Source organism: Patiria miniata, unplaced genomic scaffold (assembly GCF_015706575.1).
Source record: "Patiria miniata isolate m_02_andy unplaced genomic scaffold, ASM1570657v1 HiC_scaffold_14, whole genome shotgun sequence".
NCBI classification, from domain to species: domain Eukaryota; kingdom Metazoa; phylum Echinodermata; class Asteroidea; order Valvatida; family Asterinidae; genus Patiria; species Patiria miniata.
In genome coordinates, this window is record NW_024037052.1 from 13,965,621 (window position 1) to 13,993,159 (window position 27,539).

Genomic DNA, 27,539 nt, shown 5'->3' on the forward strand with positions numbered 1-27,539 from the left:
CAAATAGAAAAAAAATGTTGATATGTAATTCGCTTAATAGACTCGACAATGTGGGTTTCTTTTTCATTTTTGGTAGGAACTGATGAAGATTTTCGTCGGTCCTTGCCCTTCAAATGTTAAACCTGAAATCGCATGCTCCACTGTTATATCGTGACTTGACAATATTACAGAAACTGTATTTATTACATAACATGATTTTCAAATATTTATAAAGAATACTAAGTATTGTTCAACCATCACCCCTCTTTTCCTCTGTCGTGTTTTCATTCGTGTAGGGAACGGAACTCAAAGAATAGAAAATTTTTAAAAAAAATGATGCAAGTATATTTGGTTATTGGTTAATGATTAGTTCATTTGTAAATGCACGTAATTCATTTTGACATTTTGTCATGGAATGATGGATGAAGAAACACGTCTGCAATTTGAGGCAGGATTGATGAATGAACACCGAGAAACAAGACTTTGGACTAAGCAGGCGTCATAGACGGTCGTACCCGCATGCCGTATACACGACTGCACGCAGCCTCCGTGCTGCTGACGAGATTTCACACAAACTCTCGTCAACGCGCGATTGTCACCGCGTGGCATGCTTGACCAGTGAACGTACGTGTACATGCGCGCCACTCGCACTCCAAGTCCGTAGATCACGGCCCGCATCGTATTGGGAGTTCGCTAGGCATCAATATGCGATGTGATCACCGACATGTTACACACGCCGCATTCCAAACGAAAGTCCTCCGTACACCTTAGATGTGCGTACGTGTCGTTGGGCTCTCTCCCCACGTCTACTACCCGTCACTATCTAGTCACACGTCCACTGGAATATAATAATCCGCTGTCATCTCTCTTCGTGTGCCTGTCACCGACTCTGCTGCATGTCACTGACAGATAAGGTTATATCACCAACCTATCCGCACTCTCTGGAATCATTAACTTGGAAATATATTACACACACGTACAGATATTGGTGAGGCTGGCGTTTCCAGCCGCACTGAGAGAGAACGGAGGTTTTGAAGGTAAGTGTAGCGCAGCACCTCTCCGCATCTGTCCATGAGGTAACTCTCTTAACTTTTCGTATATATACAAACGTCACTCCCAGTAACATGTATTCAGTCCAGGTGAAGCTCTACAGCTGTTTCTGTTGTTTTGAATAATTCACGCGCTTTCTCGGGAATGTGTGAATCGCGAAGCACGCTTGCCGTCTCGCGTGTTGGGATTCTCAATGCCATTTTTTTCCTCAATGAAATTCAAACAAGATGCAATCGAAACGCATTTGTACGGTGTAGTTTTGGAGACGTTCGTGCTTTCGATATGTACATTTTTCTTTTCGAAGATTAACAGTATACAGGGTGGTCCCCAAAACAGTTGACACTTTTTCAGAGGCAGATTTCTCACAATTTATTGAAGAGACATGTTGAAATTGTTGTCAGATATTCCTAAACTACAAGATGTTGGTCGTTTATGTTGGAAACGGCGTTGAAAATAAAGCTCAAAGTGAGAAATAGCGGCCATTTACAGCAAAATGGTCAAAAAGTTAGAACTAGTTTGTCCACATCTATGGCAGTCATGTATACCTATACCATTATGGCAGTTTTTTGTGCGTGCAGTGCTATTTTGTTGGCCATTATCTCCCAGTGCATGGACAAACTGGTTTTTGACCATTTTCTTTAAACCAATCGCCGTTTAATTTTGGCATTATTTTCAGCGCCGTTTTTACCATATACCACGAAGATGCCGTAGTTTAGGAATATCTTGAAACAATGTTAGCATGTCTCCCCAATTCCAAAAAAATCTGCGTCTTACACTTTTTTTTTTTTTTTTAACAAACCTGCAGAATATTGTTGTTAACAGGCAGTTAAAAAGCATGGGGCAAAAATCAATGTTCAAGAGCCTCAAAAACCAATTTTGTCTGGGGATCGTGTTTTAATTTAATGCTATAACTTTACTGATTCAGTAGTTTCAGTTCGGCCTATACACAAAAAGAGGTACAAAGATCAAGTCGAACGATTGGACAACACCAGAAAAAAAAGTCAGTTGTCACAAAGTAGGCCTAGCCTATATATTTGTAAGTCTAAATTCTCAAATAGTAATTTATTTTAATAAGAGTGCAGCAGTAAAACTACAGAGCTTCCAAGTTGCACGTGAGCTGTTTTGCGTTAAAAAAAAATTGTTGATTTTATTAAAATCGTTTTATTTCATACCTTTCACTAAACAGTCCTATTTGATGCCTCATTCTTAGGCCTGCTAGATTGCATGCATCCCTGTTGAAAACATTCTTGCTCAATTCCTTTTACGTCCAATTTGAAATCGGATCTTTTGATGAAAGCCAAAATGATCTTAAAAAAACCCACTTTTGTCCGAAGATCTTGAGTATTTAGTGTTTTAAATTGTTTACTAGCCATCACAGGGTCACAGGAAATCTACTTATCATGTTTTTCATTTTTGAAGATGTCGAATTTTTGTTATTATTTTTTGTTTTACATCTGACGCGACAGCTAATTGTTGCCATGCCTGTACGTAGTTCAAGCAGTGAATAAAGCCATCAAATAATAAGCCAAATGAGCTGTCAACATCAGACTGGCACCGTGTACAATGCATACTGAGTTAGCATTATATTCTCTGTGTGAAGTCAGGTCCCATACCAATGAGAGCACAAGTTTTGAAGCAATTTTTTCGAAAAGAAACATTCGTGACTGAAATCAAGACCAGCACCCGACGGCTCGATTTATTAGGACCAAAGTTGTATAGGCCTGCTCGAATTCACTTCACGCGATAATTACACGAAAATAACAAAGTTTCAAAGTATCGTTTTGTGCACTTATTGTTCAACTTTGAACGATCGTTCCAAGAAGTTACTAGACGCGTTTTAGAGCCAAAACGAAGCAGTCCAGATGTTCAACCTACGGAAAGTGTCAGCCCACTAAAAAGGTTAGCGCTTGCAAATAATTAGAATGTATGGGCTATTTGGAATGAAGTTGAAGTTAACATATTTTAGCCGCCAGCAATGACAACTAACACGAATGTCCTTCTTATTTTTGGCTAGTAAGTGTGCATACTCAGTATTCTACGCCAATGATTAATCAGAATATGAACATGATGGAATTATGCACCACTATTTGGACATCCTACATTTTCAGTTAATACTTTAATGATAAATGTATCGTCTGTTATCTAACATGATATTTGAACTCATAGCAACCTCGTGCTTTTGAAATGTAACAAAAAAGGTAAAGTTTTTCCCTGGAAACGGATTGTCTCAATGTCAGCGATAAGCCAAGCACTAATGTCCACACTCTATCAAGTTTTTCACGCTGTTCAAGACGTCAAACCAGCGCCGTCAAATTCGTTTGAAGTCGACACATCTTCCAAGTCCTAATGGTTCCTCTAAAAGCCATGTCTGTGATCATGACGTACAATTAATAACAGTAGAGTGCGCTGTACGTGCTTCCTATAAACGTGGGTTTGTAAAAGGTCCTTACAATCAGACATTCTGTTGGGAGACAAGGAGAAAGCTCTCATGTCTTATTTGTGAGAAACGTTAATGGACACTTTTCTATTAGTTTGAAATGTCTGGGCTCGAGCAGCGAATATCAAATAGTTTAACCTTTAACAAACCCGCAATATTTTTTTTATCTTGCTGATTACTCTGTTGTTATAAATTGTCATCCATTTAGTCACAGATCAAGCACCATCAGACTCTTTCGCTGATCAATAACCTGTGAACGACAAACAAGATAAATTCAACGCGGAAAGATTTTTATTTATTTCAGTTTCCAACACCGCAAGGCAATGAACACAATTGTTACTTAAATAATATATTCTATATTAAAGGAACCTACACAATTTTGAAGGAACCACAAATCCTCCTCATATTAAATGGAAATATTCTGAACGATATTGTTCTGGTAGGTTTTTGTTAGTGCGCATTGTAACGAATTTCATTTGTAGAATGAAGCGTCGATTTGTCCCGCAGCTGTGTGTGCTTCCATCTCTATTTTCTTTTTTTATTTAAAGGGACATTAGGTCCTGGAACAGCCCAATTGGGCTACAAAACGCGTTTCTAAAGAACGAGATGATGTTAATCGGAAATAACATTTAAAAGTAGGATATAAACGTCCACACAACTATCCTTTCAAAACTGGGCGTTTTTGTGTTATTCCTGTATTATGCGTGCGAGAACGAATTTCGGGGTCCCCTTTTGCGGCCCCATAAATTCGAGCTGTTTGGATGCTAGTTGTGATTTCATTCGTAAAGTCTTCGCCTTTTGTGGACGTTAAAGAAACCATTTTTTGCATTGGTGATTGGTCACCGCTGTTCCCGAGACACACAACGTGTATATCGTATACACTAAGAACGACACGAAAAACGTATTCGTACTCCGTCATGTCCGCTGTAAACAAGCGGGGTTTTTTTTCGTCTTTTCTCGGGAACGGTAAGACATTAGGTTGGTTTCCTTTCAACCAGGTGTTTGAAATAGGCTAAGTAAACAATCCAAAACATAAAATTCTCAGGGATTTCAGGACTTAGTGCCCCTTTAACCCTAAAGGGGCCGGGTTATTTTGACCATCTCTCAGCCGGGGGGGGGGGCCCCCAAGATCTCGGCCATCAAGTGACGAAAAATTTTGAAACTCGGCACATGCATAGAGCAACTCTTCCTAAACACACACAAGAAATGTCATGACTATAGGTCAAAGGATTTTGGAATTATGGCTAATTAATTATTCATATGTACGAATGGCAATTCTGCTCTGTGTACACGACGTATATGCGAAAATTCAGTTTTCACGGCGCGTAGCGCCGGAAAATTTTTCGCTACGCGGCAACCCGTGGTCCGATTTTTATGTTTTTGGTATCAAAAGATGCGCAAAGCTCGAGGCTAAAAAGTCATAACAGCTCGGGTTGCGAAAAAAAATTTTTTAGAGGCTATCACGGAAGATGTTGAGGGGGGGGGCGGATTCCCCCCCCCCCGGCCCCTTTAGGGTTAAATGCGTTTTTGGTTTATGATGTTTACTTGTACAGGGTGGTGCAAAAAGAAGGAAACCCACTTTTGATAGGTATTTTAACCTACTTACTTAACCTATTTGAACTTTTTTTTAATAACGTAGTGAAGTATAGCTCTTCAACAATACGTGGTGAAAAAAATCCGTAAACTAAACGCAAGAATAGTGTTATTATGCTAATAATACAAGTCACCAAAATCACTGTTGTCCACGTGCAAGTCTTGTGTAGTTTTTTTTTCTCTTCAAATCAAGCTCCGGAGCTCAGTCAAGCGGATGGAATAAAGCCGTCCGTGGACAAACAGGTTTGGCACATGACATTTTTAAACTACCGTGGGCCTTATTCACGAGTTGGCCATTTTTGTCGAGTTCCCTGAATGTATTTCATTAATTGGTAACTGTTGAATGGGATGGCGCCAAACTATTTATGCAGGCACAATGCAGCCTTATTTTATTGTCATTTATTTTTTTTCAAATATGGCTTCAAACATTAGGGAATATTTAATTACAAATTTTAAATCATGCATTGAAGCAGACTGGAATTTATTATAAATTTAGTTGCTTTCATTTCTCCTCGCAAGCTAAAAAAATACGATTTTACCTAACTTTCAATTCAATTTGGCCGACTCGTGAATAAGGCCCATATCTCAGAGACAAAATATGCATTTTCAATAATTTTTTTGTCACTTATATTTAAAAATCAATATTTTAATACCATTAAATTGAATTTTTGAACAAGTAGGTGAAAATTGCCGTCAAAAGTGGTCCCTTCTATTCGATTGTCGAGCTATTTTCTAAGACAACCTTTGGGATTGCTTTCGCTTCCAATTTGGAAAACTATCAACTAAATACTGTTTGCCTTTCATATTTTATATCTGAGCTTGAATAACACGATTAAAAAACTAAGCGGCGAGAAATCTATGAGAATTGACATCATTAGAGGGTCTGAGTTCGCTTGACCTATAGACGTTATTTTTCCGGCCTTGAAAGCAGTAATGGGAGTACGTAGAGAGATGATGGAGATGAAGATATCGTTATCTTGTACCATGAAAACATCCTTCCCTGTCAGTTGTAATTATTGAGAAGGATTTGATGGAATCATTTTGATCAAGGGATAAGCACTTGCCTGGATATTTGCATTGCTATGTCATCAAGTGATTCTTTTGGGTGATATGCATATCTACATTCGTTGTTGATATTATGATGATGTTGAGCAAGATGAGGTTGATGTTGCGTGCTGATGTTGCTGATGTCGATATTGCTCATGCTGCTGATGTAAGTTGAGATTGCTGATGTTGACGTTGATATTTTTCATGTCGCTGATAGTGTTGAGGCTGTTAACGTTTATGTTGTGTCTGCCGCTGCTGCTTCGCCCCAATAAGGCAAAAAAGTCTCCGGTTTCTGGTATGGAGCTTGCCCAAAAGTGGTGCGGCGACGCGGCTTATTTTTTTGTTACCGTTTTTTTTTTTTCAAATGTCGGCTGATGACTGCAAATGGTGCCCGACTAAACTTAGTGCAAATTATATGAGAGTCCAGAGAGGTCACATAAAGCTTATACTCGATCGTAACCCCATCTAAAAAGCACGTTAAAATTGTGCAGCAGCAGGATTCCAGTCAAACTAGTGATTTTAGCGGTTTTGAGACATCATCTTTCATTGAAAAAAAAAAACTTTTTCATTTTGCCAACGCGCATGGCTACGGCGATGCGCGCGCATACCAGAAACCGGAGACTTTTTTTTGGCCTAATATACCAATCTTAACATAATATGTTAAAACGCATTCAATGTTGACATACTCATCATCAGAATAGTGAATCAAAATCTGCTTGATAAGGCTTTTAAAACACAAAACGAGTCCCCGACGAAAATTCATTGGGCATACGGTGCAACCTCTAACTGTCACTACCAAGTGTTATGAGGTCCGTTCATGCTGAAACAGCAAAGGGAAGCGCCTGTCCCGATGGCTTATTTTCATTTCTAAAACAAAATATATGATTCCCTTCTGGGTGTGTTATTTAAAGCGGACGGTGTTAATATTTAGGTTCACTGAATACACAGAGGTTGCCACGTCGTAATTGGCTTTGATTTACGCGTGGGACGGGATGATACAAAATGTCACGATCTGATGCACATGCTGTAATAATGTGAGCCCTTCACCAAAAGCCTCGTATGAAATGATGCTGGGGCTCAGGTTGCCTTTTTGCCCTTTCCAGAATAGCTTTCTCAGCCGTATGCACATCGTTTACGTGTGTATTATATGCGCTAGCAACTCCGACTGTGAGCGTAGTTCTCCAGTTTCTAACAGCCTTCTATTTGTGCTCATCTTTTCGTATTCTGAGCTGAAGAGACAGTCTTCGTGTGTCAGTAAACACGTAGGCCGATGGGGGATGGGGCAAACTCGGCAGATTTTCACTGTACATGATCGTGGAAGTGCAAGGAATTGCACGCTTGTGTAAAAAGTACGATGCACGGCGGATCAGTGTAGGTGTATATAGTGATGTAAACTTGCGATAGATTGATGACGAGAAGATATACATCGCTAGCATCAGCGTTATTTCCCAATCTTCTCCCTACACGGTATGTATATTGGCCTACCATATATTAAGGTCAGGGGTTTATTTTAATAGAGGGTCCGTTTTGTAATATGCATTCAGGCTGGAGTATTGTCACGGGTCATGTGAATGTACATACATCACATACCGTGTACCATCCTCTTGTCCTCGCTGCACGCGCGCACACATGCAGCCAATTACATGCATGTACTAACGTTAGTTTTCAGACATTGACTTTGCATTATATTTGAGCGACAGGCAACTTTTTGTTGTCTGTAGTCCAGATAGGACGTTTACAGCAGCTGCTAATGCACTTTATATCCAGGATTCTATCAGACCATCTGTCTGCTACATTTGCAACATAAATTAAGAAAATGCATGTAATTGTAAATCCTGATGAATTTTGCGGCCCTGACAAATGTAGCAAATTTGTGGACACTTCTTTGAACAATGTTTTGAATTTAAGAAGTTGAAAATGATGACTCACGACGCACGTTTTGAATCATTGTCCTTAGCTCAATATTGTGACACAGTGATAGCGTATTCCAAATTGAATAATTAAGAGTTCATTTATTAATAAATGGATAAACAGATTCTTGGTACATCGAAACTGAATAACTAACCTATAAGGCTATATTATTATACTAAATTGAAGGTCAATTCTTCCCTATTCATTGCATTTTATGTACATATTTAAAAGAGCAGTTATCCAAACGTGACCACATCATGCAGTTGTCCACACTGCCAATATATTTAATCCATGATAACGCTAAACATACACACTGGTTTTACTTGAAAGAAATATTGATGTTCTATTCTCCACTTTATATGATTCATCCTCGTCTTTCCATGCTGCAAACATTCCAGCTTTCACACTCGTATAGAAAAAAAACTATGCATGCGGCCGTGCGGATAACCATTACCCTCCAGAATGTACAATGTTTAGGTTGAATATCAAAGAAATAAACAAAGTACGTTGATTATTTTGTGTCCCCTATGGGCACATTAGAAACGACCAACATAACGATTGCCACATATATAAAACGAAACGAAGTATGATGCACTTATTCAATATTGTTATTTTGAAATGAAGTATAGTTACCTGTCAGCTGTGACAACAGTGACACTGAAAACATCATGGATTTTGTTTTTGCTAGTGATGCACGCGCTGCAAGATAGCAAGGTGACTCAATAATCGTGTCGGCACATGTAAACACTGACGTAATAAAGGCAGAGCGTTTTGTCACACACACATCAATGAACATCCAATATCCAAAGGCCAACTAAATTGTAGCTTGTTTAATTAGTTACATTTCACCTGTTTATGGTAAAAGTGTTCAGCGAACTACGGCGAACCGCTGATTGTAATGAAACCAACCTTGTCCCCAAAGCGGCGAGCAGTACTCTCCCGCTAGCTGGTCTCCAACCCTGGCCCTTCTGTATCAGTTGCATGTCCAAAAAATCTTGCACATTATAATTAGGTACGGAATAGTCTGGTGTCTGGCCATGTTTTAAATCAGTGGGTTTTTTTGCGGTGTTTAGGGCACCGACGGAATCAATTCCTTGTAGCGTGGAATCGGTTTTTGTTTTATGTTGTAATGTTAGCCTTTGTTCTATTACCCATCCAACATTAAGGGAGGATTCGACGTACGATACTTCACAGTCAACGTTAAAACACGTAATACGCGTTGGAAGTAAAATCACTGAAAGCACATGATATACAGGACGCACGTTTCCCTACCAGGGGCTACTATTGGCTGGAGGTTGAAAGTAGACCCTGGGAACGAGCTTGTTATTGAATGGATCTGTACTTAAGACAACACCATGACGACACCAACACTATGATATCAACACAGACACACAGACAACCAAGACAGCACGATAACGACACCCACACTTAGAGTCATAATAATATCAAAACGAACACCCAGACAAACCCACGACAACACCATGACACACCAACACCAACAGGACCACCAAGACAACACCAAGACAACACCATGACGACACCAACACTTACATTCCTACCAACACGAGCACCTAACAACCCAATGACCACACTGACACTAACATTCATACCAACACGAAACACAAAGACAACACCATGACAACACCAACACCAACATTCATACCAAGAGGAACACCATGACGACACCAACACTAACATTAATACCAACACGAACACCATGATAACACCAAGACAACACCATGACGACACCAACACTAACATTCCTACCAACACGAACACCACACCACCCACGACACTGACACTAGCATTCATACCGACAGGAAACATAAAGACAACACCATGACTACACCAACATTAACATTCCTACCAACACGAACACAAAACAAGCCCATGGCAACACTGACACTAACATATTCATGACAGGAACACCAATACAATTCCATGACAACACCAACACTAACATTCATACCACTACAAACAGCAAGACAACACCAAGACGACACCATGGCGACATTAACACTAACATTCCTACCAACACGAACACCAAACAACCCAATGACGACACTGACACTTACATTCATACTAACAGGAACACCAATACAACACCATGACATCACCGACACTAACTTTCATACCATTACGAACACCAAGACAACACCAGGACAACACCATGACGACACTGTCACTAACATTCATACTAATGGGAAAACCAAGACAACACCAAGACAAAACCATGACGACACCAACACTAACATTCCTACCAACACGAACACCAAACAAGCCCATGACGACATTGACACTTACATTCATACCCGAAGGAACACCAAAGCAACACCAACACCAAAACAACACCATTACGGAACCAACATTAGCTTACCAACCAACACGAACACAAACAAAACTCTTAAGTGACACAGAAACTAAAAATCATATCAACACAAACACCAAGACAATCCCAAGACAACACCATGACGACACCAACACTAACATTCACATCAGCACGAACACCAAGACTTCCAACACCAAGACATGATAACGACGCAAACACTAAAAGTCATACCAACATAAACAAACCTATAAAGCCAACAGGCATATGGGTGTAAGTGTAGGTAGGTGTTGGTACACTAACATGAACACCAACAAAACAACAAAACCATCAGTATGACAACACCGCCACCAACATGAAATCATAGCAACATGAACAAAAACAACACCACGACAACCCAGATCCATACCAGCAAAAAACACCAACTCGACACCATGACGACCCAGTTCTGGTACATGTAGGCCCACCAAAAAAAAACCACACACACACACCCACACGCAAACACTAAATTTAAGAACTATAAAGAATTAGCTTCCACATCAGAGACAACAAATCAACAGAAGCAATGTCAGTAGCAGCAGCAAAAGTAGCAAACAGCAGGACAAGACTGTTGAAACAGCCGCTGTGCCGTGTAGGATGCAGCCAAAGGCCAAGGTAGGGGTATTCAGGGAAGAAAGAAAATGAATAAACCAGCTATGCTCTGAGTACGGGCAATCCGTTTTTAATTCAATTGACATGAATAGAACAAAGTGTTGAGAATTCACTAGGCCCCTGGGCTTTGAAATAAACATCCCCTTCCTTAAATATTCCAGCCGTATGAAGTGATATTTCACAGAATATTTCAGTGAAGGAAATGAGTTGAGAAAAGTGGATATATTAATATCAATTGAGTTGGTCAGCCTAGGGTATCGATATCAGTCGCATTAATTCACGGAGTTCATGAATATGGCCCCTTTTAAGCTAATTCAAACTAAAGGCAAAATGAGGTTATTGATGCACATCAGGCATATGCGACTTGCATACCAAAGGAAAACCTCACCTTTTGTATTATTCATATCACAAGAGTATGAATTATTTTACCCACATGCATATGACCGTACGATATTCATTATCCGTGCCGTTTCAACGCGTGCTGCATATCTTGCATAAGAGTACTAAACAAGTTGTTTGTGTATACTACAAAGGTACAGTTTCTCGGCATACTAAAGGGATTCTAAAATTATGAAAGGGAGTTGCTTCGGTCGTACAAGAACATTGTCCAAAACAACAATGGGCATATAGATAGTCTGTGTTCAAAGGTATACAAACTTTAAAGTTGTAACTCCTGATCCGACATGTTAGGTCCGTCATGTCAGACAAATCTCAGGAGCATGATTGGATATCTTCGACGAACAGGGGTTAGGCCTGGGCGACTAGTGAATTCCATTAGTCGCGACTAGTTTCGATAGATAGTCGCGACTAGTAATTATCCAGTATAATAGGCGCGCACGTGCAATAAGAATTTGGGGCAGAGAAAAAAACCAACAAGCAGGTCAGGTTGCCCTGATCAGATGGTCCGGGTATTTTGACAGAATTGATTGTTATTATTACATATTGTGTAAAGTAAAGTCAAGGCAAATGGTAATGAATAAACATGGTTTTATCAATAAGTATATTACGGAGTTACTATTTATAAGCAAACGTCATCTTTCATTTCACGTACATGCATACTTTCCAGTGAAATTCAGAAGCAATCCCCATACTTTCAAATATTCTCATACAATTGAAACAGGGCCATGCACGTGAATAATGTCTTGGTACTACAAAATTTCCTTTGGTGTGCTTTCAAAGTAATGACCGAATCGCATGTGTGTACATAACATTCATTGCATAAACCCGATTTACTCAGCTGTGAGCGATCACATTAGAAAATACACTTTTGCCTTTTAAATTGGCATTCATGTTCTGTCATTGTCACTATTAAATCATTAAACATCTTTACTTGGCCATTGATTAATTACTTGGATTACGAATGTTCAGGCGTGGGTTTATCAGGCGTGGGTGACTAGTGAATTTCAATAGTCGTGACTAGTCACGGCATAACGACTAGTCGACTATTTAAATATTGTAGTCGCGACTACCAATACTTTTCAGAATTGGCGACTAGTCGACTATAGTCGCACTAGTCGCACACGCGTTATCTTCGTTTCGATCTCGATACTTCCCCTACTCTTGGCAGTTCGTGTTTGTTTTCATTGTTTTGTCATACTTTGTTTCGTCGTACATATTTATCATTTGCCATTCTTGTCACTCGTCATTCGTGCTGTCGTCGCCTTCCATATCGAACTGAACCCATTACCTTTTTACATTTACTAGCTGGGTGGAGTGATATACTAATATTTACTTTCACCTGAATTTGCATATTGAACCCAAGTGGGCGTGGTAAGCCTTGTTGAAGCAATTTTGTCACATATTTCATCATCAACGTTATGTTTTGCGTAATAGCGATACATTTTGGAGTGTTTTCATAGAGGTAATGTTGTAATATTTAACTATTCAAAGTCTGAAAGAAACAAATTTGCCAAGAAGCAAAGCAAAACCAATACATCATTTTTTTCACGTGCCAACCGTGACTTCAGAGGACAGTGAAATCGAAGCATATATACCATTTAAGGACCTGCAAACAATAACCAATCCTCTCCATTAACCATTGGTTTTTGCATTGCCAAAAAAACCTGCCACACAGACATCAGAAACACAGACAGACAGACAGACAAAATACAGCGTAGGCGTCTTTTAATATAGGATAGTCATCTCTCCGCCTGTACTAGGCAGTTTGGTTATACCTTCGCCTATTTGGCGCGCTGTACCCTTGAGCCGCGCGCGATATTTTTTTCCGTACGCCTTTTTCCCGTACAGTACACATGGGCGTATTACGAAGTACGTTGAGTTGTAAGTCAGGTTCTCGGACTTTATTTTCCCTTGAAAAAAAAGTCATCCAAACCACATCATTATTGGTAAAAGAAAAATGTTCCAAATGACTAACAAACCTTTTTTAGAGAAAAAAAAGAAGTGAAGAAGAAGAAATTACAAAAAAAAGCATCCAATGGGAATCGAACTCACACCATCGGATTTGTAATCCAATGTAGTATCCATGACACTACAGCAGTGACTCGATCTATGTGGTAGTTTTAAACATTATACTATTGCATATATAGGGCCCTCCAGCATAATTCTATAGTAGCGAGCGTGTGGTATGGAAAAAAATCGCGAGCCGCACTTGTATTCATTGTGTTCCCATGTCGCTATTTTCGTCCTTGACGCCCTCGTTGTCGGTTTAGCTGCCCTTTTTTGTTACATTGGCATGCACCCCGCATTTTCATTCCGTTCAGTGCTTAGTACTTGTAATTCAACAGCCATCCAGGTTTTGCTGACGCGAATGAAACATTAAAATCCATTTATTCCATTGAGACCATTTTGCCTATAGACACTGATACATTTATGGGAACGAGGGACGTCAGTTAACAAATTGGCAGGCGGCCAAAGCCAACAGATGACGTCATTACATACGTCAATGGTTTATAGAAAATGGCCAATGAATCTTCTACTTCACGCTTCACGTGCTTGCTTGATAATGAGCGATTGCCTATGCTGCACGACACGAGTCGATAAATACTACAAAACGGGCTTCATCATCACGCATGAATGAATTTGATAACAAACGAGTTACCGCCAGAAAATAATACAAATAACGATTTTGACATTAGAAACGCTCAAGGGCGAACCAGTCAACTCCTCCCCGTCCACCAAAAGGTTAGATTTTAACACTAATTGAGCGTTCGGATGGGTATTATAGCAAATTACAATAGATTGTATTGTCTTCAAAAATGAACGTTAAATGAGGTATGCCGCCAGCGTTTCCCCTATTAATTTTTTTCAGAACATATGCGTGACTGTCTTAATATACAATGGTAAAACATTGTAAATTGGTGGTAATGATCTCCTGAATAGTACAGTCTTCTTGGACGATTGGAGTCACGTCATGTTATTGCAGCCCGTTTGCTGTAAAACTTTTACATGCGTCAGGGGATTACGCGTTGCATTGACCGTTGACTCTCCCGTCGAGTTGACATAAACCAACGTTTCCTTTTAGCGAAGGTAACTCTGTGATTTCGTCCGTTATGGAGTTGTTGAGGGAATGTTCCCTTTAAAAAAATCTCTTCATATTCACTGTGTATTCAAAACGGGTTGGGTGGGTGTACGTTTTGTCACAGGCTGTAACAGCGTACTACATCCGAGCATGCTCCTGTAGTTGTCGAAATTTGACAAAGATCATAAAGAAGGTACGGGAATACAAGGTTTTACACGAAGAGGCCCACAACATCTACAAATCAACGCTTTAATTATAGATATAGCCATTTCAAACAGCGGCGCCAACTCACTCTTAAACCAATAACACCATTTTGAATTTCCCTGTGGAAGCAGTGTTTGGAATTATTTTTTGTTTTTCAACGTCTGTTTATAAAAACAAACTACAGCTATCATTCTTTGCAAAGTGAAAACGGTGCAGGAATACATAGCCGAACACATTGGACTTTGTAGGTATAAATGCACTTTGGTCATATTTCGTTTTTGCATCGTTTTTGTGAAATTTAGAATTCCTAAAGGTTTTACACGAAGAGGCCCCACAACAACCTACAAATCAGCAACTACACGAGAAATATTGTGTCTGTGTATACTTGAACCTCGCATGTAATCGGTCCAAATCTATGTGGTTTGGCGCTCGTGAACTTTGGCATTGTTCGCCTGTGCAGCATTATTAGCGATAGCGCGCGTGTATAATCTCCAAGGTCAGTCGGTGAGATGTGCGGGTAGACAGTATCAATATCGGTGGTTATCCCTTGGAAAATAATCAGCATGCAGTGGCCACTTGCAGAGAATTATGAGAGTGAAAGTCACCTCTCTATGTGGGCAGTCAGGCGTGATGATTGCACTTCCTGAAATCGACATCAAAAGAGGAATTCAAGGAGGGACACGTCTTCAGTAATTAACAGTAGGCCAAGCACTTTGAAGCCTTGGATATGTTGTTTCAGGATTGGATGGTAGGTTCTACATTCTTAAAACTAGAAAATGGCAAATTGTGAGTTGGCGGGGACTGTTTTAAGTCCAAGGACAATATCGGGCAGAAACTATAGACTCTCAAACACAAGGACACCTACCTGCATCTCAACACTGGGAACGACATTAAGCGTTGATATCGCATAGTCTGTCAGCCAGACACTGTAGTACAACTTAGGGGTAAAGGTAGTTGAAAACACGGATATACCTGCCTCCGTTCTTATTCAAATATAACTCGTCACAATTTGTCAGTTTTCATATTTAAGCCGAGTGCATAATGACGTTTTGGACAGATCTCTAAACAAGGGACAATTATTTAAATCGTTTTGCAGATTCAATAAATGTTAAAAAGGGAGATTAGCTCCATGAGATGACGAACTAGCAGCATCAGGCATGGCAGTTTGAGAGCATCCCTTCTGCTAAGCAGATGGTCCGTCAATTATGGACCAAATAGTATTCTGACACGCTGATGAAATTGCGTATCGATCCGTGCAGATACCACTCCACTTATATATCAATGGCAAACGGGGCCATGCACACGCCGACACGCTGGTACCTCCGCGCCCTGCGGTGTTCTACCACATTACAGCTATTCAGGCCGATGTGTGCAAGAGATACCCGACTATTAATACATTTGATAAAAAGATGGCTGCTCTCATATAGGTGGGTGATTCGTGAAAACCATGTCTTTTTTTTGAGTGGGCATTTCCTTTATTAAGTTCGACTGTTTCTTATCAAAACACCGGCTTGTGTGCACGCGCGCCGACATTTTTATTTGACATTGTAATATGGTATCAGGTATACATGTACCTAGCGGGATGACGACAGCATTGTGCACTGGCTTAGGTTTGTTTTCGTAAGCACAGACTTCGACAATCATTCCATTAATCAAAATTGTGCGATGTTCAACTTTGCTTGTATCCCGCCTCGCCTATAGTTGGAGTTTAAGCGAGTCATTTTACGATTTTTGTGAGATTGAAATTAAACTCTACTGATAAATATATTGAATCAAGGACCTGCATTTGTATATACATATGCCTGGATTTGAATTGATGACGTAGACACGGCCAAGGCGAGAACACCAAATGGTTCCATGGTCACTAACGTCATATGCTCAATTTAAATTGCACAACTTACACATTACCAAAATATTATTGTGAAAAACTACCCATATTATTTGCATTCGTTTCAACTTATTTCGACTACTTATTCATTGCTTATTTTAAAGTGGTACTAATCAAGACAGGTGTACACTGATATAGCATTCTTTTTACAGTTTGAAAATCGGAGTCGTTCATCTGTGACAGTCAGTAGTTATGATAGATATGTGCATGTCAAACGAGTATAGAAAAACCAAGCGAACCGTTTTCGAGTACTGTACTCGAATTGGTACTTGAGTAATACATGTACTGTATGGTTTCCTATGATTTTTTTCCAGTTAACAATTTTCAAAAACATGGTACAAATATCAATATCAATAATGTATTGGTATATATCAATTACAAATTTGTTCAGATGGCTGTCTTATGCTAAAGCGGAAATCCTGAACCGGGATTCAGTTTAAAACAATATGAGAATGCACATTTGGTATATATAGTCAATGTTTTGTCCAATGCAGGTATAAATCGATAAAAAGAGATAGGGTTTGCCTTGCGATGGGCCTATATCAATTGTGGCCGAAGTTATTAAACGTTCGCCCAAATGGTTTCCACAGTCGGTCACATCTATATTTTTTCGGGCCGTGATCATCTCCATGTCCGGAGAAGTCCATTTCCGTGTGATTATCAAACTCCTGTCACGAAATGTTTCCGTATAAAACCAGGTCCCGAGCCGGATCAGCGAGTCGTGCTAGTAGTATTAGTTGAAGATGGTTCCCCAGGGACATAATATCTCAAATATAGCAGGCCCTGGATTATACATTCATACCACGTGGAATACGCAGTCAAGTGGTTCGCATACTGTCTGAGGTTTTGCATGCATATTAGGCCAAATCGTGAACACACAAAAAAAACTGAAATTATATAAGTGTTATGCTTTCACATGGCTGTCAACCTGCATCAGAATACACTTCCTTTTTTCGTTTTCTTTTTATGAAAATGACCATTTAAAGGGGCAGTACGGCCTGAAATCCCCGAAAATATCATGTTTTTGGATTGTTTACTTATACTATTTCAAAGAAAGGAAACAAACTTAATGTCTTAACGTTCCCAAGAAAAGACGAAAAATCCCAGTTCTTTACATCGGACACGACGTACATTCTGTGGCATACCCATACGTATTTCAAGTCGAGTCTATTCGGTGTACGCTACACACGTTGTGTGTGTGGTACATAATACACACAGCACCAATACACCTATATTGTTTCTTACACGTCCGTCCGCAGAATGCGAACCCCGAAATTCATTTTCGCATGGTTCTCGCAACAATAACGCAAAAACTCCCAGTTTTTAAAGGATGGTTGTGTGGTCGTTTATATTCTACTTATAAATGCTCTTTCTATTTAATACCATTTCGTTTAAAGCGCGTTTTGTAGCGCATCGCCGGCCGTAATATCCCTTAAACATGGAGAAAATAGAGTAGTAACCAACGGAAAGGGATATGTCAGATCTGATGTCTACTCAAGTTATGATGATCGAATAAGCGGACGAGGTGTATGTTTCCTTTGAATGGTAAATCGATTATTTTCTACACATGCTACAGTGAGTCTTTTTGGTTCGTTTACTCGGGTCGTGTTAGTAAGCAATTTTGTAAAATAATGATGACATAAAAGGTACCAACTAAACTAACACAAAAGCTGGCTTTCTCATTAAATTCTTGCGTGTCTCTTTGGGAAACAAAGACTGTCGGCTTATTAACCAATCAGCAGTCATCTGTAAGTGGATCACTTTTGGCTTATGCTGCAATATATTCCGAAACCTTATAGATTTGACATGTAATATAATAAACAAGAGACCTTCGGTATTGACACAAGGTGCAAAGTGTCTAAAATGAGAGCGAAGCTTTCTGTAATTGTGATGATAACCTGGCTCAGAAGTTGACCATGAAGCAAATAATTCCGCGAGTGTGCTCGATGATAAAACGATGATACCAGCATAGGGCTGTAACTAGCTGTATACCGAAGATAATTGATGATTTACGTGTGTCCATCTATTTTACAACAATAGTTCTAAATAATATGTCATTGTTAATAGCATTGACATCACATCGGGTGCAGAATGCCATCAGGTGCACCTCTGTTAATTACTCATTTTGTAAACAATGATAAACATATGGGTTGATGTGATTAATTGTCAAATATTTCCGAGAATTAATACAACTGATGTTAAGTGCACTTCACAAAAGGCTGCGCAAAATAAATGAACAAATTAAAGTAAAATACCGGCACCTCTGACATTATCAGCTTAACCTGAACAATCTTATCACAGCTCATTTAACCCATTTACCACAAGAGCCTGATGGGGGCCGGGAGGTAGTTGGAAATGTGTGACTTTTGTAATGAGGTTCCTCGTCAAACCAGATCACGCATTCCTAACGCGCGTTAGGATTTCGCATCTGGCGATCGATGCTTTAAATAATTACTGCTTTCCCTCGAGTCCCCAGTCAGCTCACCTGCCAAAGGTGGCGACGACACATTCGAGCCCGCCTTGAACTTTTCTTATCAGTGTTTCTTATTCATCAATAAAGGAGCATAAGGGTAAGGAAAGGGCAGCTGTTTTCATGATATACCCGTAGGTCCACTGACAGTCACTGTATCCATGATCTATTGGAGTTTTGTCTAATTATCTGTGCACGCTATTTGTTTCGCATGCAGTGTGTACCAGAAGCGGAAACGGGTGCAGGCGCAGCATCCGGGAACAGCTCGATCGTTGCAGGTGGTGCCACTCTATAACGTAGCATCTGCGGGGAGTTGAAGGATTTTCGTCTGGCGTTTAACCAATACAAGATATCGAGGACGCTAGTATTTCGACTGCTGTGGCTTTCCCGAACGTAACTTGCTTGATAGGTATGTACATTAAGAAGATGAGTTGGATTTTCAAACTTTTTGTCTGTAGGAGCAAAATGGTATTACTTACAGTCTGTGACGCAAACGTGTTTATTATTGTTGCGCATTTGTCACAGCGCAGTGACACATTCCATATTTGTGTAGCCACGGAATCAATAAGCTTGCAACTTTTGACAGGTCAAGTTCATTTACTCAACGCATTTACCTTTTTTTCTCTTTGGTACCTCTCCATCTACGAGTCTACAGCAGCTAATTGTAACATTGTTGTAAATTCTACCTGAAAATATGTACACGATTGATGATATAATGATATTGTACAAAATACCAAATTTTCTTTTTTTTTTAATGTCATTTCTGAGTTAAAAATTAATACCACCTAGAAATAAGAAAGGAGTACCCTGTTACTTTGCTCTTCACCTAGCTAGCTCCGAATAGCGCCGTGCTCAAAATATATCTCAGGGATGATGTCAACGATATACGAGACGGTGTATCTCTTGACGAGTTGGACTTGATAAATGAGCCTAGTGCCAGTCACATGCGCGTCAACGTCAGTATGTCTTAACGACGTGCAGGGCGCAATCAGGTCGCTAGATTAAACGGTGCTTTTGGTAGAAAGTGAGCTGCGTAGATGACGAGGCTTTGCGATCGATGGTTGAGGCCCAACCGGCTGGCATTCCAACACTCTGAACCGGTTAATAATCAACTCACACGGCGCGCTATCTTCACCGCTTTGCCGTTCCTGGCCGTCGGGACCTGCCATTTGTTTTCCTAGCACTGGCGGCATTCGTATAATATGACTTGTAGAGTGGTACTCCTCGAACAGCCAGCTCTCTTATCAATCAGTAGCCGCAGTGGAAATTTAATTTGAATGTCATTCCGGATAGCGATCTCCATGTGGCAACAGGCTGCAGGTACATGCATGGGAATTGGAACACCAATCATGCGCGACTTCATGTCTTTACATTTCACTCCCCCCCCCCCAAAAAAAAGGGAAAAAATGATATATGTATACATATACATACATGTACTTCACCAACATCACAACGTCTAAATATGGATGAAGGGTATAGTTCTCTACTCTGAACTGTACAAAAGCATACATTTTAAACAAATCAAGTGCGAGCAAAACAGTCGCCCGCAATTTCCTTTGCATAATCTGAGAATCAACACTTATGTTTGACCATGGAGGAAAGAACACATATCTCCGCAACTATACCTTGCCAAGCTTTAAACACTGCGTTGAAGCATTAATGCTATTTGAATTCGTTCCAACCACATTGTACATTAATTGAAATCTACGAATCTAATGCCAATCACTCTCAAATGTTGGTGAATTCATGGAAGTTTTCGATTAACCAGAACCAGCATACATGATAGTTTACATCACTGCGTTATGGACGGGATGGATTGTAACTATAAATCAGACGACAGTTTATCAAAGCTCTGCTTTCAGCCTCGTATATCGTCTTTCTGTTTTAAATACACAAATCAGTTCACACAAATTGATCAGACTACATGCTGATGTGATACCGTCACTGTACTGTGAGGCATCACCTCCTGAGCTGGCCTCACATCTTATCCGAATCACAAAAAAAGAATTAGGTAATACGTAATTAGGTACCTATATACAGGGTGGTGCAAAAAGAAGGAAACCCACTTTTGACAGCAAATTTCACCTACTTGTTGAGCATATTTCAAAATATTCAACTGAATGGTATATTAAAATATTGATCTTTAAACATAGTGATTGCAAATGCATATTTTGTCTCTGAGATATGGTAGTTTAAAAATGTCAAGTGCCAAACTTGTTTGTCCACGGACGGCTTTATTCTATCCGCTTGACTGAGCTCCGGAGCTTGATTTGAAGACAAAAAACACTACAGTAGACTTACACGTGGACAACAGTGATTTTGGTGACTTGTATTCAAATTAGCATAATAACACTATTCTTGCGATTTTTTTAAAGATTTTTTTCACCACGTATGGTGGAATAGCTTTACTTCACTACATTATAATAAACAGTTCAAATAAGTTAAGTAAGTAGGTTAAAATTCCTGTCAAAAGTGGGGTTCCTCTTTTTGCACCACCCTGTATATTACAGGTTATGGGCTTTGGCGGTGTTGCCAAACACCCATTGATTCTGAGTAATAGGCTTTCTCAATGTTGGTAATGTAATCTGTAAATTCTAATATAGTTTAAATGCTGTAATCCTTATTCTCATTTAATATTTCATCAGTCGTTATGGTTGTTGTATTCGCTGTCAGTGATTGAAGAGTTACATACATTGTATAAATTAAATACTCTAAGATTATCTGGGGGGGGGGGGTTTGGGGGGGGTTTTTGTTTTTTTACAGAATTTCATTTTCGTGTATTATTAATCATGCCTGTTTCCGAGGGCAAAATGAATTTTTAATCTGAAGGTAAACTCCAAGACTGAATTTAAACTCGTGACCGACATAAAAGTTTTATTTATTTTCATCAGGTTTTGTAAAAAGCCTCCACGGACGATGATCAATGCATCGCATTGCATGCTAATCGCGGTACCCGGAGAGCGTCAGATTTCGACGAGTGAAGATGTTCGTCATTAAGGCGCCGACTTTCCCCGCCAAACCTTTCACACAGAATCTAAGGATTTGTGTCCTTACATTCTGTGTGTCGGGAGGAAATTAATTTGGTTTGCAGTAGGATTCAGTGCTGACATGACGGCAGCAATGCTTGGGGGCCTTGGAGTTCGAATAAAAAATACGCAGAGGAAACGTGTCAACTCTTTAAAAAAAAAACTCCTTTGAAAAAGAGGTCCATTGCTCCAATTCACTGTGTACAGGGTGAGTAAAAAAAAAATGGAACCCAAATGTCGGGACCATTGTTTTAGTGAAGTTCTACATGTAGCACTTTCAAAATATAGGATATGAACGCCCAGTTCATAAGCTTTCTTTTAGTACAAGAATCATTCAAATCACTCATGTACTTTTCAAGTTACGGAATTTTAAACACAACCACCGTTTTAAAGTTCTGTCCACGGATCACCAAATAGGTGTGCGTTCTTTCAGCAAAACGAAAACAATTCACCCACATTCCTATGTGATTTGTATTCGTTTTGCTGAAAGAACAGTTACCTTTTGGTGATCCGTGGACAGAACTTTAAAACGGTGGTTGTGTTTAAAATTTCGTAACTTGAAAATTGCATGAGTGATTTGAATGATTATTGTACTAAAGGAAAGCTTATGAATTTGGCTTTCGTATCCTAGATTTTGAAAGCGCTACATGCAGAACTTCACTAAAACAACGGCCCCGACATTTGCGTTTCGTTTTTGTTTTTTTTTTACTCACCCTGTAAAGTGAGACTGGAGCCAACAGAAGATGTGCAGTATAACCATAGAGCTAGGAGCTCTATGGTATAGCAGACTGATTTGTATTACCTTTCAACCCTCACGAACTTCTGTCGCTTTGATACGAATGCCTTGTATTCATTCGATTCAGCGGATAGTATATTTTCTAGGCTTAACGACTGTCGTTAAAAGGGACATTGCGTTCTGCAAATGCGCCCAATTGGGCTTCAAAACGCGTTTTAAACGAAGTGATGTTATATTGATAAGAGTATTTAAAATTAGGATATAAACATCCACACAACCATCCTTTAAAACGGGGCAATTTTTGTGTTATGCTTGCAATGGCGTGCGAGAACGTCTTTTGGGGTCAAAATTTTGACTCCAAAATGGGAGCTGTTTGGAGCTAGTCGTGATTCTAGTTGCACACATTCCTTTTCTCATAAAAAGGTTTCCCCAAACCGCGTGTGTGTGTTTATCTGTTGAGTGAATATATTGACTTAGTTTGGTGAAAATCCACCACTAATGTTTTAGATTAATCAAATTACCACAGCCTTTTCTGGTACCAGTCTACATGCTGCCACCGCGCCGAGATAGAGCCCATAATTACATGGAGAGTTACGGCTGGAAATACGTATACATATATGCCACAAAATGTCCGCTACGTCGCATGTAAACAACCGGGTTTTTCTTTTCTCTCGAGAACGGTAAGACATTAGGTTGTTTCCTTTCAATCAAACGTTTGAAATAGGATAAGTCAACGATCCAAACATAAAACTTTCGGGGATTTCAGGCCGTATTGCTCCTTTAATATAATACGAGGACGGTTTGGCAAAAAAGTGATTAGGACGTCTGGTTAAATTTCCTACTGATCACGCAATAAGTACATGTAGATAAATATGCATTTACCTGATCTGAAGAAGTTATCCTTTTTGAGTTTCTAGAAATATTATGTGCAATGGGACATGCCTTCAAATACAGGTCGCAAGTAATTACGGCCGATGAGATATCTCGAGTGCACAAAAAAATGAGCGATATACATGTACATGTATGACGCAGTGATGTATGTGCTTGGCTGCTTGCTCTATACTTGGAGAGGACCATTCACTTTTAAAATGAGATTTCTACCTTAGGGCACCATTGTGAGTCGGCAACCAGAGCCCCTGAATCTTGACGGTCGATTTGAGCAGTCGTCCCCTGTGCTAATTAAACCTAGTTCCCTATGTCCTGCTTTGAATTTCGAATGTAAGGGAACATCTATAAACACGCGGTAATTGAGACCCGGTTTGTGAATCCAGATTACATCGTGGCCCGCGGGGTTTGGTGACGTCATACTGTCTAGTGACGTCAGCCGATATTTGGCGGGAAAGAAGAGTGGACAGCGGTAGTGCTGTCTCATCTCGCCGGGATGCTGCATAATTCAAGTTCTTATGTTAGCCCTTCGTTCTGAGGTTTACCAACCGTATGCATGACACAAACCCAGCATAATATTATAAACGCCGAGTCTGCATAATTTAGTAATTGAAAGCGCTACTACGGATGCACTCTAGATCTTGCGGTGTGCTCTGTGAAATTACTTCGATAACAAAAACTATTTTTATCCCCCAGGTATCTTAATTGTCACTTTTGCTGCTTCATGTTTTTAAAAGAACTATCATATCAAGCAGGCATAGGCCTAGTGTGCGTCAGCGGGCAGATTTGTGTGTTCCCTTGCCGGATGCACATAGGTAGCGAGTCAAGTGCTTGAGTAAATATCATACTTTAGGGGCCTAAAAGTAAGGAGTGAATAAAAGGTGATTCCTACTGTTATCGAAAATGTTATCGAAGTGTTATCGAAAATCCCAAAAACATTCGATAATATTAGAATATTAGACACAAAGCTCGTGTTCACTAAAGACCTGGCAAAATTTCTGTACATGATATGTCGATGATTACCTTTCGATGGTTAACTTCGATGATTACCTTCGGTACAGTTCAATAATTAATTGTTAGTATGCTTGTTGAATTATGTATACAGCTTATGCGCGACTGCGACCATGCATTATTGATGTTTGTCTCAATGTTAAGGTATCACATCAAAAAATAATGTTTAGAGTAAGGTCGATGGGATATATTATTGAACTATTGAATAAAAGAAGTAGCATTTATAGTGTCATATGCATGCGAAGCAGTCAGAATGTTCAGCTCAGAGTGTGGCAAGTAAAATAATTGTTTAATGTTACGGCTGGGAAAAAAATTGAGGATGTATTGTTCCACACTCGCAAGCGAATCGTGATCTTCTATTGGTTTATTTTTATTTAGCATTTCCCGTCAAAGGCGGAACTGAAAAAAACCCACTGACACAGATCAGTAATCAAGGGCGTCAATCGCTTCTCAAAAGTGGGGGCCATACCTTGATCAGAATTAATGCGAGCGCGTAGCGCGAAGCCCTAAAGGCGACATTTTGGATTCTAGACGCTCTGTGGTGCAATCTGAGGCAATTTCTGAACACTTTAACCAAATTTTTTTTTAGCAAAACATTATCATTTAAACATCATTTACGAGTTTGGAGTATTAAATCAGCTATTCTGAGCTATATGGAATCATATATAGGCTACAATTTTTATTCGGGGACGAAAAAAGTATGGGGGGACAAAGATTTGATACCCCCAACTATAAAAAGCGGGGGGGGGGGCGCCCACCCCACCCCCTCCCGTCCCCCACCGATTGACGCCCATCTCAGTAATACTAAAGGTTCACAGTCAATACGCAACCATGCATGTACCCCCGATCAGGTTATGATAACCTCCCTAGTACCTGGTTAGTACACATGTGGGGAGAACACGACAAGATTGCAGAATATTGGAAATCCTACCAATTCGGTTTGGGCGCAAAACAGAGAACAGCATTTTTTACTGGATGTTGGAAGCTAGCGTGTAGATATTGACAAGCTACGGGGCCCATAGTCACAGGATATTGAACGAAGTTCACTTGATTTACCGTGAGGGAATTGAACAAACAGCTACGAAGTACAGCAAGTTAATTTCAAAGCCTCCACAGTGTTCGCTCTTCCTGTCCGATCGTTACTCAAAGTCTTTAATAACTGCTGGAAAAGGCTTCACGTACAGGCGTGACATTTAAAGACACGGGCAATCTTGCTGGACATTTACACGTACATCAGATAGTTCATGCGTAGTTTATTCCTTTACCTTTACTATAGATAGTACATTCAGGGCATTTTCCAATTTCAGTCATCTGTGAGCGAGCAAGCAAGCTACGGCTTGTACAACACATAGTAGGTTGATGTAACTAACATGTGTGTTTCGATGTGTATACGGATTTAAATATATTTCTGAAAGCATGTTGAACCCATGCTTATAGACGATTTCCCCTTACATTAATCATAAATGGTTGTCCATACTCCATCTATGTACTGAACAGCATCTTGACGTCACAGGCCTGGTATAAAAACAAGTGTGTATATATAACAACTTGCAGCCAATTAAAACTCATATACCAAAGAATAAAAAGACGATGTTTGTTTTATATAAGCACACGTATATGCTCAGAGAACACTAACCAAAGGATAAACTCGGGGAAACAAACAATGCATACACAAAGCATGAAAGACATAATCTATATCTTCGGTTAAAGAAGATATATCGGATCACTGTAGTGCTCATATTACATACATGTCTTCATCAAGTTCCCAAACTGCAGGCAACACATGTATTTATATAACCCTCCACTAACAGGGAGACAGTTGATACCTCATCAGCCGATCTTATTGGTAATTTTTTTTTTCTTCGAAAGCGCCCGGAGACACATCTCGGTATTACAATTATTTAATATCATGCTGTGAGTTGGCCAGGCGTACTCTCCCGTTGCAAGATGATAACCTCACGAAAAAAAATGGTGGTTTTTCTTTAAGTGTCTATGCATCTACATGTATATCGGGGTTGTCGCACTATGGAGAGTTCAACGCTGACTTTCATCCCCGAGTATACGATATGCAGTAAAGTTTACCATTATATATTTTATTGCATCTGTAACCCGAAGGGAACTATAATGCTACGACAGAAAATGTTGGACAAGCCCCAGTACAGATTACATTGTCTGAAGACAGGATGTCGTTGTGCGAGTCCTTAATGGTGTAATCGTCCTTTGAATGGTTTGGTGAAAGCTCATAGTGGCAAACAAGGATAGCAATAGCACACTTAAAGGTTCTTTCTTGTCCTTGAGAGTTCATCTTTTGTTGAAAATGGTCCTCGATCGTGAGTTTTTGTGCTTAGTTTATGGAGAGTGTTATATTATAGTGACAAAGGGAAAGACAATGCCTTGTCCTCGAGAGTTATGTAAAATACGAGCCATGAGCAAGGAGTCGGGTTGCAGCATGGGTTTACGTAATTCATATTCAACCTCTCTGACCCGGGTTCCAATCCCATCAAGCCCAAACTGTGGGTTGAAATTCCAATGCATGCACGGGTCCGCACGTCCCCGGATTCTTCCCATGGTCTTTCTGCCCATTTCGCAATCTGAACATTTCTTTATCACTGATTCTGCTTTTTACATTGTTTATACAGCACTATCAGCATTTTTTTTTAATTCGCTGTTTCATTGGTATGGCGTGCAATTGAACATTTAACGAGATATTTCTATTACTAAAGTATATATATATATATATATATATATATATATATATATATATATATATATATATATATATATATATATATATATATATATATATATATATATATATATCCCTCTAATACCGATATGTCTATTTCT

General features: G+C 39.6%; 1 long non-coding RNA gene across 1 annotated transcript in view; it reads left to right on the top strand.

Annotated features, from left to right (window-relative positions):
- Positions 1-673: 673 nt before the first annotated feature.
- The window catches only part of LOC119722171, a 32,293-nt gene continuing 5,427 nt past the window's right edge, over positions 674-27,539 (top strand). Inside the window, exons 1-2 of the long non-coding RNA XR_005270425.1 lie at positions 674-1,016; positions 19,252-19,443. This is a non-coding gene — a long non-coding RNA (uncharacterized LOC119722171). The remainder of the gene's footprint in view (positions 1,017-19,251; positions 19,444-27,539) is intronic.